This window comes from Mauremys reevesii, linkage group 2, assembly GCF_016161935.1.
Source record: "Mauremys reevesii isolate NIE-2019 linkage group 2, ASM1616193v1, whole genome shotgun sequence".
NCBI classification, from domain to species: Eukaryota; Metazoa; Chordata; order Testudines; family Geoemydidae; genus Mauremys; species Mauremys reevesii.
This window is the reverse complement of record NC_052624.1, coordinates 162285492-162299605: the sequence shown is the minus strand read 5'-3', so window position 1 is coordinate 162299605 and position 14114 is coordinate 162285492. Positions and strand designations below refer to the sequence as shown.

General features: G+C 39.8%; 1 long non-coding RNA gene across 3 annotated transcripts in view; it reads right to left on the bottom strand.

The window, feature by feature from the left end:
* Positions 1-2783: 2783 nt before the first annotated feature.
* LOC120398390 overlaps positions 2784-14114 on the bottom strand; it is a 118103-nt gene continuing 106772 nt past the window's right edge. For 2 of the 3 annotated variants that reach the window (XR_005594344.1, XR_005594343.1), the window contains 2 exons: positions 8971-9128; positions 2784-3236 (listed from right to left, as the gene is read on the bottom strand). This is a non-coding gene — a long non-coding RNA (uncharacterized LOC120398390). The remainder of the gene's footprint in view (positions 3237-8970; positions 9129-14114) is intronic. The other variant, XR_005594345.1, reaches the window with a different exon arrangement.

Genomic DNA, 14114 nt, shown 5'->3' with positions numbered 1-14114 from the left:
ATACTCGAGCAGGTAACTGTGGCTGGCAGTGAAGAAGGGATGGGACTCCGCAGGCTTCCCCACACCCCCTCTGGCAGAGAGCTATGCTACCAGTCCAGCCTCACTTCCCTGCTCTAGGTGCCACTTAGTGGGGCTCCGCAGGAGCGCTAGCTGCTGGTGCCTTTCATAGTCATATCCCTTCAACAGCGCTGACTCCCACCCTGGCAGAAATCGGGGAGATCGGGGGGAGGAATGTGACTGCGCTTGCCTCCTCCCACACATCGCTTATAGTACAATGACTATGCCATGTTTCGGAACACCAATTGCATTTACATGCACAAACTTTACTACCACCCCCAAAGCAAACAAACAACCCCCCAGAAACATTTTGACTATATTCATCCTAACATGGGCATAATTCTTTAGAGAATAGTGTGCCTTGCTGTACAGAGTCAGCAGCACACAGTAATTGGATGTTGGACAGCTTGGGAATGATCATATAAATACATTAAAAGAAATATTTGTCAGTTGTGAACTTTTGCATCACTTAAGACAGAAACATGGTATAGGTCATGTTCAATGCAGTGAGAAGTAGGTCTTTATTCTTTGTCAGACTGTCAGCTCTTACATTCAGCTCAGCCTCCCCTCAACGTCCTAGTACAAAACAGCATGTATCAGATGGTCCTCTGATAAAGATAAGAGGCCATCACTTATGATAGAAGAAAGTTAACTGTTTAATGTATTTCTCCTTTTTATTTTTGGAATGAACAGAACACTTATGATAGAAGAAAGTTAACTGTTTAATGTATTTCTCCTTTTTATTTTTGGAATGAACAGAACTTTCAATTTTTATCTTCAATTATGAAGTTTATGAATAGCTCGTCTTATCTTGATTTTCCATGAGTCATGGCCTATATTTTAAAAGTGATTTGGGGCATCTCCATTTTTGAGTGCCCAGTTTGTTACACCTTAAAAGGCCTGAGTTCCTGAAAGTGCTGAGCATTTGCCCTCTGAAAATTAGCCCCCTTTGAAGAGTCTTGGGTTGAACACCTGCAGCCACTTTTTAAAATGAAGGTCCATTTGTCTGAAAGAGAGAAGAATGTGAAGTGGTTAAGAGCCACCAACTCTCACTACTGCTACCAAGGTCTGTCCAGTTATATGCAATTATGCAGTTAGAAATGTAGGGATCTAGTCTTTTCTATCACTTTATCAGGGATTCCATTAATGTCAATGGGACAGACGGTTGCAGGACAAGAGGAAAATATGCCCTCCAATTATTACATGTTTTCTATATTTTATGAGAAATATACACAAATATTGTTGTGATGCAAATTAATTTAATACATGTCACCATTGTGAGATATTACCAATTTATATGTACCTTTGTATATATAATCTAATCTAATTTTAGGGCTTAATATTGATGCTTCACTGTAATATCTGAATACTTTACACATAAAATTGATAGCAATAACAAAGTCCCTAGTGGACTTTATGAAATTTCTGGCACTTCTCTGTTTTCAAGCTATAGACTTTTTTGAGGGGTGGAGTATGGATTTTGTTTTTGATTCTTTTTGGTTGGGAGTTTTAAATAGAAGGTGGTGTCAATAATGAGGGTGTCATTCTTATGTTGGAAAATCCTTTAAAAAAAATGAATCTTTGGCAACATTTCCTAAGACAGTCAAACTCTGGATTTACCTAATTTCCTGTGGAAGTTTGTTATAAATATCTTAAATTAAGACACTATAAGACACAGATGCTATGTAGGAAAGATGTGGAGTATTTCTGTACCACAGATGTAGCAGGAAGTGTAATAGAAGGATATGTATAGAAACGGGCAGAGAACTTGTCTAAGCACTGTCAAGAGATGAAAGCCACATATCCCCAATATTTCCAAATAGTCCTCATACTCTGAACTATTCACCGAAAAGTTTATACTTTCAATGAAAGCAAGTTTTTGTAGATAGCAAACAGGGCTGCTTAGAACAACATTAACTTGCTGCCAATTTTTGTTTTCCATGGTAGGTTCATTTGTCTTAACTTCTCCCACATTTCATCATTATTTCACCCCTTTTTGAAGTCTACGGATTCTCTGCAGATCTCTGCATGAATTCCATTTTTGTACTGTAAGTTTGTTTTGCAACATCCCAAGTAGGAGTTTTTGGCTTGTGTAGAATTATGTAGACTGTTTTGTAGCAAGTTTTCACCATTTGAACCATCAGTTCATATGGCCCCTGGAAACTAGCCACCCACAGACACACAAACAGTGTTGGGGAGGGAACAAATGACTGACAGAAGTAACTTTAATCCACTACTGATAAATAAAGTAAGATTCTCTCTCCTCAGGCTGTGTCAGCAAAAGTATTATAGGAACCAGTTATAGTCTCAGTTGCTCTGTTGTGAATCCAGAATAACTCCATAGTTACTGCAGTAAGTGAGAGCAGACTTTGACCCATTTAAAGGAAATGGGATAGATATAACTTCAGCTTGTCAGGTACTGTATGTGAAAAGGCCATCCAGAATGTGACAGTGTTCACTAGAGACTAATAAGTATAAATAGCTAACCCAAATAGAGGAAATTATAAGGAAGCAATTAAAGAATGCCATAAAGATTTTTACATTTCAGAGGAAGCCACCTGATGGTGTGACAAAAGTGTAGATTAAGGGAGCCCAATATTAAAATGATAGATTGAACAACCAAGTAATCCTTAATGGAGCCAGGGCATTTGATTGGTTTAATAATGTTTAATTGCATATTAATTACACATGAATGGTAAATGCTTGATTGACAGGAACTGGGTTTTGTATGAAACTCACATGAACTAAGAAAATGGTCCAGTTCCTCAGCTGATGTAAATCAGTGTAGATCCATTAAAGTCAGTGATGCTATATTGATTATATCAGCTGACGATCTGGCACATCAGCTTCATTGATGCAAAGTCAATTTTATGTTCTGCAGCCAGATGGAAAACATCAAATTTTACAACTAAATTCTTTCTGTTCTAATGTAAATCAGTATGACAAGAGAAAATTAGTTTCCTTGCCTCCATATTATAATGTATGGCATCCAATAGTATGGGTGTTAATCATGGGTTAGACCTGCTCATTCCACCATAATGGAGGCATCTTCAGCTACATTTTTTCTGTCACTTCTTCTGAGTTCAGACTCTCTTCCACTGCAGCAGTACGCTATGACTCCAGGAGGTTGTGAACAGAGCAAAACCACATAAAAGAGATGGAAAATATAAGTATCACACCTGTAGATGATAGCATGAACAGAATAAAAACTATACTATTTACAAACTAAATTATGAGTACATTTTTCAGTCATCTACAGGATTTAGGAGCCTAAGTTCCATTTTCAAAAGTGACTTAGGGACAAATTTTCAAAGGCGTTTAGGCACCTAATAGGGTTTTCAAAAGTGTCTGTCTGTATTTTTAGGAGTCTAAATAACTTTGAAACTCTTTGACTTTCAGTGAGACTTAGGCTCCTAAATTGCAAAGTAACTTTAGAAAATTGAACTTAGGCTTCTTAGTCAGTTAGGGTAATTTTCAAAATTACCCATATTCAGAAAATTTTGATCTCTAGGGAAAATCTATCCAGATTAGTGTAAATATCCTCTATTATAAGAAATGAAAATTACTTTCCTTATCTGTAATTTTTATTTCCTGCACCATGGATGTGTACTGGTCTGGAAGTTACTCATGGGACGTAGCAAGCCATACAAGCCAATTCCTTGGGAATTTTATTTGCTTTATTATGCTTTGTCCAGACTAGGAGCATTTTAATTAATTGCTGTTCAAAGGTATGTTAGTTCCTAGTGTAGGCAGCTTTTAACTCTCTTAAAAACCTGTCAGCTGGTCATAGTCAATGCTAGGCTTCCAAAAGGCTGTGAAAGCTGAGGAAAGAATGTCATTCTTACAGTGCTTGATGAAGCAGTTGCAAATGTCAAGTAGCTGTATTGCAAATCTCGTTGTACAGAGCTCTTTGTTTCTCAGTCCAAAGCTACGAGGATCCACTTACAGAATATACTTTCTTATATGCTTGGTATATGTTTGATTTGCTCTATTCAGAAACTGAGTATTTACAGTCTTCAAATATTCTTAGAGGTAACTATGAAAGAAGAATAAGGTCTCTGAGGCCACGCCTACACTGGAGAGGCCTATACTGGCAAACCCTCTTAGTGTAGATGTATCTTATAATGGCAAAAAAAAGTAGTGTTTTCTGGTATTGCTTATACCAGTTCTTGGAACATCATAAACTATACCAGCAAATAGACTTTTTACTGGTATAACTGCATCTATGCTGAGGCTTATATTGGAATAGCTATGTCAGTAAAAAGTCACACCCCTAACTGACATAGCTCTGCTGGTGTTGACAAGGCCTCACTTTTTCCATTCTTTGTTGCAGCATAGATAGTTTTTAAAGCCCATTTCACGTCCAAAGCATGAAGCTATCTTTTTAGTCATATTAGAATTAAGAGTAAAAACAAGGAAGAGAAATTGATGGGTTTTAGGGAAACTCTCTTCTTTTCTGGCTGTGTACAGTCAAGTTAAAACTGAAGATAGCAAATAAGGAATTATATAGACCCAATTAATCTGATGTCCTCAGCAGTTTGTTTTGCATAGATTCCAAGACCAGAGGGACCATAGTGATCATCTACTATGACGTCCCATAGATATAACATAGGCCATAGATCTTCCCAAAAATAATTCCTAGAGCATAACTTTAAAAAAAAAATCCAACTTTGATTTAAATTTTTTCAGTGAGATTGAAAGTACATCACAACTCTTGGTAATTCTTTTTCAGTGGTTAATTACGATGATGGTTAAAAATGTACACCTTAATTCCCATTTGAATTTGTTTAGCTTCAACTTCCAGCCACTGGATCATGTTATAACTTTTTATGCTAGATTCAAGATCCTGTTATTGAATATATGACTGCAATCATATCATTCCATGACCTTGTCTTTGTTAAGCTAAATAACTTGAGCTCCTTGATGCTATCACTATAAGACATGTTTTCTAATTCTTTAAACATTCCTGTGGCTTTTCTCTGAAACCTCTCCAATTTATCAATTTACCAGTCCTTCTTGAATTGTGATCACAGAACTGGACATAGTATTATAACAGCGGTTGCATTGATAAAAATGTTAAATAGCATAGGGCTGAGAAATGATCTCTGAGGGACCCCACTAGCAACATACCTGTTCAATGATGGTTCCCTGTTTACAATTACATTCTGAGACCTATCAGCCAACTTTTAATTAATTTAATGTGTGCCATGTTAATTTTATATCATTCTAATTTTCAATCCATATGCATATTGTACCGTCAAACTATTTATATGATGGCAACACTGTTACCTGTATCAACCATCAAAAAACTCATCAAAACAAGATATTAGGTTAGTTTGACAATTATTTTTCATAAATACATGTTGATTTGCATTAATTATATCACCCCACTTTCGTTTTTCAATAATTAAGTCCCATATCAACTGCTCCTTGATCTTGCCTGGGATTGGTGTGAGATGACTGGCCTATAAATACCCATGTCATCCCATTTACCCTTTTAAAATATTCACACACTGTTAGCTTTGTTCCAGTTTTCCTGAAGTTCCCCAGTGTTCCAAGACCTACTGAAAATCAACATTAACAATCCAGAGAGCTCATTAGACAACTCTTTTATAACACTTGGATGCAAGTTATTCAGACCTGGTGATTTTAAAATGTCCAACTCTAGCACCTGCTGTTTAACATCCCCCTGAGATACTAATGGAATGGAAAGAGTGTTATCATATGATATGACTACATCATCTCTGCCTCCCCCAATGTAGAACAGAAATATTTATTGAATACTTCCACCTTTTCTGAATTATATTGATAATTCTAAATTTCCATCTGGTGATAGACCAATGCCATTGTCAGGATTCTTTTTGTTCCTAATACACTTAAAAAAACCAAACCCTTCTCATTTTTTTATTTAACTCTGCTGTCCACAGATTTCTCTTTGTATTCCTATACTTCCCTTATCAACTTTATACAGTTCCTCACTTCTGATTTATATTATTGTAACAGGAAATTCTCACACTTTGCATAGATTCTCTACAACTTGAAACCTTTAAATGAAGATTTGAGGACTTCAGTAATTCAGCCAGAGGTTGTGGACCTATTACAGGAGTGGCTAGGGCAGGTTTTGTTGCCTGAAATGTTCAGGGGTCAGATTAGACCAGGGGTTCTCAAATTTCATTGCACCGCAACTCCCTTCTCACAACAAAAATTACTACATGACCCCAGAAGGGGGGACCAAAGCCTGAGCACTGGTGTGTGCATGTGGGAAGCTCAAGGGCTTCAGCCCCAGGTCGGGGGGCCTGTAATCTGAGCCCTGCCACCCAGGGCCGAAGCAGAAGCCTGAGACCTGCCACCCAGGGCTGAAGCCATCAGGTTTCATCTTTAGACTCGGGCCCCAGCAAGACTAATGCCAGCCCTGGCAACCCCATTAAAATAGAGTTGCAACCCACTTTGGGGTCCTGACCCACAGTTTGAGAACTGCTGGACTAGATGATCACAATGGTCTCCTTTGGCCTTAAAGTCTGTGAGAAAGTAGCCACTGCTACAGAGTTAGTGCACAGGTGGGCTTACTCTCCACCCCTGCCTCCACCACCTCCCTCTGCAGTCTCAGTTTCAGAATTTGCCCTGGGCCCCCAAAAAATTGTATGGTCCTGCTTACACTTCTGTTCCCTCCATAACAATGGCAGTGCTTAATACAACTAATACTTAATAAAACTAAACATTACTTATTTAGAAAAAAAGCATTTCTGAGAAAACATACCTTTAAAAATACCAAAACAGACTATAGGCATATCTTGCTTTTCCCCTAATGCTTACCATTTCCTGAATCTGGGAAGGGCCTACTGTTTCAGCTCCCCTCCACAGCCACTCTCTCTCTCTCTCTCTCTCTCTGAGTCAGCCTGTCTCCCCAGATAGCTACTGACAAATTATACCCCTTTCCCTAAGAAAAGCTTTTTAACTCTTTAGGATTCTTTTGATTGCTAACCTCCTCACTTTGGCAGAATAAAGCTTGCAACCTAGTAGAGATCGAGACAGGATTCTTGAAACTAACAGCTTGGCTTTCAAATATGTGTTGGGTGTCTTTATCTAGACATATTGTGTTGCTTTCCTGATTGCTCTTCCCACAGCCTCCAATTAAGTTGGAATTTCCTGCATGACTATATTGATCTAATAATCAAATTTACCATATCTCCCCTGGATGACAAGTTCACATACAGTGCTCATAAATGGTGACATCTCCATGTTCACAAATTAATACACAGCAATTCCACATCTGTAACACCTTAGTCAGTACTTCAAATAAATCAAAGCAAGACTTCACTAAGAAAATAACTAATTTTACCATATCAACAAAAGGTTTTCCCTAAAAGTCTTAAAAACACAGGCAAATACGAATTGACATGCTGGATCCAATGTGAGGTCCACCTCATCCAATATCCACTCTCAGACAACAGCCAGCAACAGAAGATTCAGAGGAAGGTACAACTGTTCCATGGCAGGCCGATGTGGGATAATCTGTCCCTCTCCCGGCCCCTCTTCCACCACTACCACAGACACACACACATTCATATCTCATCCTGATATCTGATAATTAGTAATTGATATAAACTTTGGAGCATGAGGTTTAATATCCCTTCCAAAAATGTTATTGGCATTAACTATTATAACTCTGGGTATTCTTGTTATTTCTGAACATGTTTTTTCTTTCTTGTTTAACTAAACACAGCAGGCAAAGACTATTTTAAAAAAAGTAAAGGGCTGCACAGAGGGACCTTAACTATCCTTGAAAGTGAAAAGACAAAGGGCATAGTTGATGCAACATGTTTTTTGCAGGATGAATCTTCCTTGTCGTATATTCAATAACATTCAGACTCAAGGTGAAGAGGTAGCTCTGTTAGGGAAGGTGTCACAGAAAAGAGCATCTATGGACATCTTGGAAAAAGAAAAATCTGCTTATATTGTGCGATGGAAACACAGTACCTAGAATTTCCATGTGGAACAGTAATTTTGCTTGTTTTCTGTTATGGTTGCTTTGCCACATTGGAATTATTATTTCTGGATACTTTTACACCATCAGCTCAGGATTAAACAAAGACTGCGAATGGCTTGCCAACTACAAAACCAGTTTCTCCTCCCTTGGTTTTCACACCTCAGCTGCTAGAAGAGGGCCTCATCCTCCCTGATTGAACTAACCTTGTTATCTCTAGCTTGCTTCTTGCTTGCTTATATATACCTGCCCCTGGAAATTTCCACTACATGCATCCGGTGAAGTGGGTATTCACCCACGAAAGCTCATGCTCCAAAACGTCTGTTAGTCTATAGGTGCCACAGGACTCTTTGCTATTTTTGGATGGTTCAGCTATTATTTAACAATACAGAAGGTTCATCCCATGAATTTGTTAGCAATCAAGTACTTAAAGGTGAAACCCCCACTGTATTTCTCATGTAAAATACAAAATGTCCACTTTTAATATAGACACTGGTTCAATTATAGTGCCTTTGTCTAGAAAAAATGATGATTTGTCTTTCCCTATAGCATGAAAACAAATGCTGTTTATTTTTTTCAATCACAGAACCAATTTACCATGAAAAATATTCACAGTTAGAAAGTGAATTGTTTCTCAGGGATACACAGTGGAGCACGTAGGCACAACTTCTTATCCTCTTGGGGGCAGAAACTGTAAATTAGATTTTAATAGTCCAAATACAGGCAATATAAATTTATATAACAAGACTTGGCAATGAAGAGAGAAATTTCTCATTATGTATACTTTGGAAAAACGCCATCAGTTAATACTGGAATAGCCTAAGATGGTTGTTTAAAAGCAAACATTATAGTAAAACATTATGAACTGTACCTAGAAATTTAGGAATGCCACATAATAAACAGGATTAAATACTTAGCACCTATTTTACCTTAGACTGGAATAACGTGCATAGAGGAATGCAACTCTATAGAGTTTCCAGTTAATTCTTCCACTGGGGAGGCAGGGGTCAGACTACAGTGGGGTGCAGAGAGATGGTGGTACTCTTCCAAGCTCTTCCCACAAAGTAAGCTCATCCCACTTGAGTCACTGGAATGAGACATCATTGTCAGTAAATTTTTGCAGATCTATCATCCTCCCTCTGCTCTCTTACATGAAGAATAAATAGTTAATCATGTTGACGTTTACATTATCATCACTGGGGATGTGAGTTAACATCTGACTGAGGCAATAGGTGGAATTCACATCTCTCAGAATGTTTGTGTTCTTTGCAGACTCATGCAGACATCTCTGAATCATATGTGCTTGGTTCCAATGTTTTGCATTTCCTTTGAAACCATAACAGGCAGAGATTTACTTAAAATAAATAAATAAATAAATAAAAAAGATAAAAGAAAGCTTCAGAGAGGCACCAGTATGGTGTATGAATGCATATGAGACGTTCCCAAGCCCTGAGGGAGAGGGCAGGCAGACTTGCTCTCTACCACAAAACCAGAAACTGCTGGTTCCATTCCCCAAAACCACATATCTCAGAGGATCCTCTGGAGCCAAAGGACATCTATACTGAGCCCCAAATCTACTGGCACCCAAGTGCCTCTAGGCATTACTGCTTTGAGAACCTCAAATGGCACTCTCAGTGTAGGGGTTATGCCTAGGAAAAAGGGGTGTGGCCTGGACATACTTGTAATGATCTTGGGGTTCATTAAATATCAAATCAGTGAATAGGAAAGGAATAGAACTTTAATAAAACAAACTGGAGAGGTTCTGCAGTGAGCTGCTGCACACAGCCATGCTGTGTTCACAACCCCCACCTCCAGGGCACATCTCCAAACTTCTACATTCATAATACTGTCTCTTATGAGGAATCATCTCTAAATTGTAATCTCCTACAAACATATTTCTACAATACTTGCGTCTGGCTGATCCATGGCTGCTGGCAGACACCTTAGAAGCCTTTGCCTGCTTCCTTGCACCAGAGCTGACACTTGGTGAGGCCAGGTTCAGGGAAACACAAAGGTAGCTTAAAGCAGAGGGGAGCATGAGGACTATATAGTGTTAAAAAGAAGTCTATAAAATATTAAAGGGCAGCAAACAAAATCTTCTTTCAGGGTTGAACCATGACTTTTCAAACTTTGTGAGTTTTGTGCATACTTGGGCACTAAGCCAACCCTGACAAATTTGTAAGCAATTGCACAGCTTAGAAATGATTTTAACATATTTGCTGAAATTTATTACTATTTTATTGTAAACACTTTTATGCCACATAACTAGGATGTTGTTACTGCTTATGTATACAATCTCTGCATCACATGGAAGGGCATTGAGGGCATTCAATAATATCTGAACACTTCTGATGGTGCTCAGTTCATGGCAGCAGTAAACTCACCAGCCAGAATTTGAAAAGGAGAGATGATGACATCAAGAGTAAAATACCCCAGTAAGAGAAGTTGTCAAGGTTCCTTCCCCCACTCTGAACTTTAGGGTACAGATGTGGGGACCTGCATGGACACTTCTAAGCTTAATTACCAGCTTAGATCTGGTCTCGCTGCCACCACTCTCAAACTAACTCCCTTTTTTGGATAGTCTTGAGAGACTTCCTCACCAATTCCCTGGTGAACACCGATCCAACCCCTTGGATCTTAACACAAGGAGAATTTAACCATCCCCCCTCTTTTCCCCCACCAATTCCTGGTGAGTCCAGATCCAATCCCCTTGGATCTTAAAACAAGGAAAAATCAATCAGGTTCTTAAAAAGAAGGCTTTTAATTAAAGAAAAGAAAGGTAAAAGAAAGAAAAAATGTAAACCCTCTGGGAGACAGCATACCAGCGTATCTCACAGACAATAGATTGAAAACACAGGATGTTCCCCTGGGCAGAAATCTTAGTACACACAAGAATATCCAGTTACCCAATTTGATTCTTCCTCTAATTGCACAAGACAGGTTACAAAGAAATAAACAAATCTATGTATTCCTTTCTAAAACTTACTACTCTGATAAGAGGCTGGTTCCTTGATCTTTTTTTCTCCGGCTGAAACTGAAACTGACTAAACAAAGGAAACTTCCCTCCTTCCTTTTGAAACATCTTGTTCCCCCATTGGTTCCTCTGGTCAGGTGTCAGCTAGGCTAGGTGAACTTCTTAGCCCTTTATAGGTAAAAGAGGCATTAACCCTTAACTATCTGTTTATGACAGAAGTAATGTCACAATAATTACATGGTTCACAGTACAGACGGTGTGGTTATTAAGTAGTTCTAGAGAAGCTAATTAAGCGAATAAAAATTCTTTTTAAACCAGTTTAATCTGGGGGTTTTCATAGCTCCTGAACAACATCAAAATTGAGACTTTAGAGATGAACAAAAAGAAAACAAAAAATTGGGAATTGTGTACTGTACTGATTAGAGATGCTAGCCTATGGAAAGGAAATGGGTGCCATGAGCAGAACACATGAAAGGGCCAGTGATAGACCAAAACAAAACTATAGCTCATTAAAATCATATTAAAATGTGAATGTAATGTTTCTGTATTTCTTTCCCTGTTATTGCTGACTACCAAAGTACCCCCCACCCCACAGAACTAAGGTTACTTTATAACAGCTTTCCAACCCTTTCTAATTAATTCATTGATATCAAAATTAGGCACAGATGAACTAGGTTGGAGATTAAAAACAAAAGCCCTTCAAACCTTTCCCCATTAGAACCAAACTCAAAATGAATCTTTGTGAAGAGTCTGAAATACTTGAAAGACTTGGTTTTAGTTGAGATTGGCTTTTGGAACCAGAAATAAGAGAGGCTGGTTTATGAATATTTTCCTGAATGCAAGCACTGTGTGTGCTTCATTGGGATTCATGCAATGTAACAGAGTGGCAGGCTTCTCCTGTCGCCCCAGCCTCTCAGCAGGTGTTGGAACCCTACAGGGATAGTGCAGTATGTGCTGTCCTGCTCTACCTGCTAGAAAGAGGGATTGTGCCTCCTGAGGCAGCATGGATCTCCATTTCCTTCAACACAGACCCACTGTGGAAAACACAATCTGTTGCTAAGTAGGTCTTTTTCAGATGCGTGGAGTACTCATTCAACAGTGTTTGTTGTGAGGTTCTATTTAAGCGGTTGTAGGATTATATAGTATTCTGCATTTCAGAATAAAGGGAAGTGCACCTTTTACAAGGTGGCCACCTGGAAAAGGGAGGGAGAGAGAGAGGAGTTTGCTCTAAGTAGGGTGCACTATAGACAAGTGGTTTTCAAACTGCGGGTCATGACCCAGTACTGGGTCGCGGAATGTAAGGCACTGGGTTGTGGCGGCTCTGGTCAGCACCGCCGACTGGGCCGTTAAAAGTCCCATGGGAGATGCTGCCTGGCTAAGGCAGGCTAGTTCCTACCTGTTCTGACACTGCGCTGCACCCTGGAAGTGGCCAGCAGCAGGTCCAGCTCCTAGGCAAGGAGGCCATGCACTGCCTCCATCCTGAGCACCCACTCGGCACTCCCATTGGAAGTACCCAGGAAGCCTGCCTTAGCACTCCCACTGAGTCACTCACTGGGAGCCACCGGGGTAAGCCTGCACCCCACCCCACGGCTCAATCCCCTGCCCAAGCACTGGGCACCCCCAAACCCAGAGTCCCCTCCTGTACCCCAAACTCCTCATCCCTGTGTGACATTGCAGTCTATATGATTTTATAAAAATTCAATAATGACTGAATATAATGTAACTGGACTATCCTGTATGCTAAAGGTCTTTTGTAAGGTATCATTACAAAGCTTATTATCTACTGAGTGTGATCATCCTATTTGTATAAATGTACCACTCTTGCATCTGAAACTAGAAATATGAAATATAACTCTGAGGGTCTATTGTAATTATTCAAAGTGTGGGCCATTAATGGTGGTTTGGAATCTTGATGATTCCCGTTAACCAGGACAATTGTCTGCAGATGGGTGTGTTCTACCTGTAAATATTCCTGTATATGTATGTACTGGCAAGTGGGCTTGGGGTTTTACAGTGACATGTGATCATGTCACATGAACTGGAATCCATCTTTAACCTGGTGCTTTTCCAATGACGGGGGGTGGAAACCCAGAGAGAGACAAAGGATTCCTGCCTTATGCAAAAGATATATAGAGGGGTGGAACAGAACAAAGAGAGATCCATCATGAAGAATCCCCTAGCTACCACCTGAGCTGAAACAAGAGTTGTACCAGGGGAAAAAATTGTGCCCAGGCCTGGAAGCGGCCAATCTGAGGAAAAAACGTACTGAAGCATCTCTGAGGGTGAGATTATCTGTATTCAGTTTGATTAGACATAGATTTGCACATTTTATTTTATTTTGCTTGGTGACTTACCTTGCTCTGTCTGTTACTACTTGGAACCACTTAAATCCTACTTTATGCATTTAATAAAATCACTTTTTACTTATTAATTAACTCACAGAGTATGTATTAATACCTAGGGGAGCAAACGACTGTGCATATCTCTCTATCAGTGTCATAGAGGGCAAACAATTTATGAGTTTACCCTGCATGAGCTTTATACAGGGTAAAACAGATTTATTTCAGTTTAGACCCCATTGGAGGTTGGGCATCTGAGTGTTAAAGACAGGAACACTTCTGTTAGCTGCTTTCAAGTAAACCTGCAGCTTTGGGGCAAGTAATTCAGACCCTGGGTCTTTGTTGGAGCAGATGGGAGTGTCTGGCTCAGCAAGACAGGGTGCTGGAGTCCCGAGCTGGCAGGGAAAGCAGGGGGCAGAAGTAGTCTTGGAACATCAGGTGCCAGCTCCCAGGGGGTTTCTGTGATCCAACCTGTCACACCCTGGCCCCATCCTAGAGCTTGCACCTCCATACCAGAGCCCTGACCCTCTCCTGCACCTCAACTCCCTGCCCCAGCCCAGAGCCCCCTACCACACCCTGAACCCCTCATTTTGGCCCCACCCTGCAGCCCTTACCCCCACACCCAAACCCTCTGCCCAGCTCTGAGCCCATCCCACCCCTCATCCCCAGCTCCATTGGGTCATATGCATTAATAATTTTCTTCAACTGGGTCACCAGAAAAAAAATTGAAAACCACTGCTATAGACAGGCCCCTGTGTTT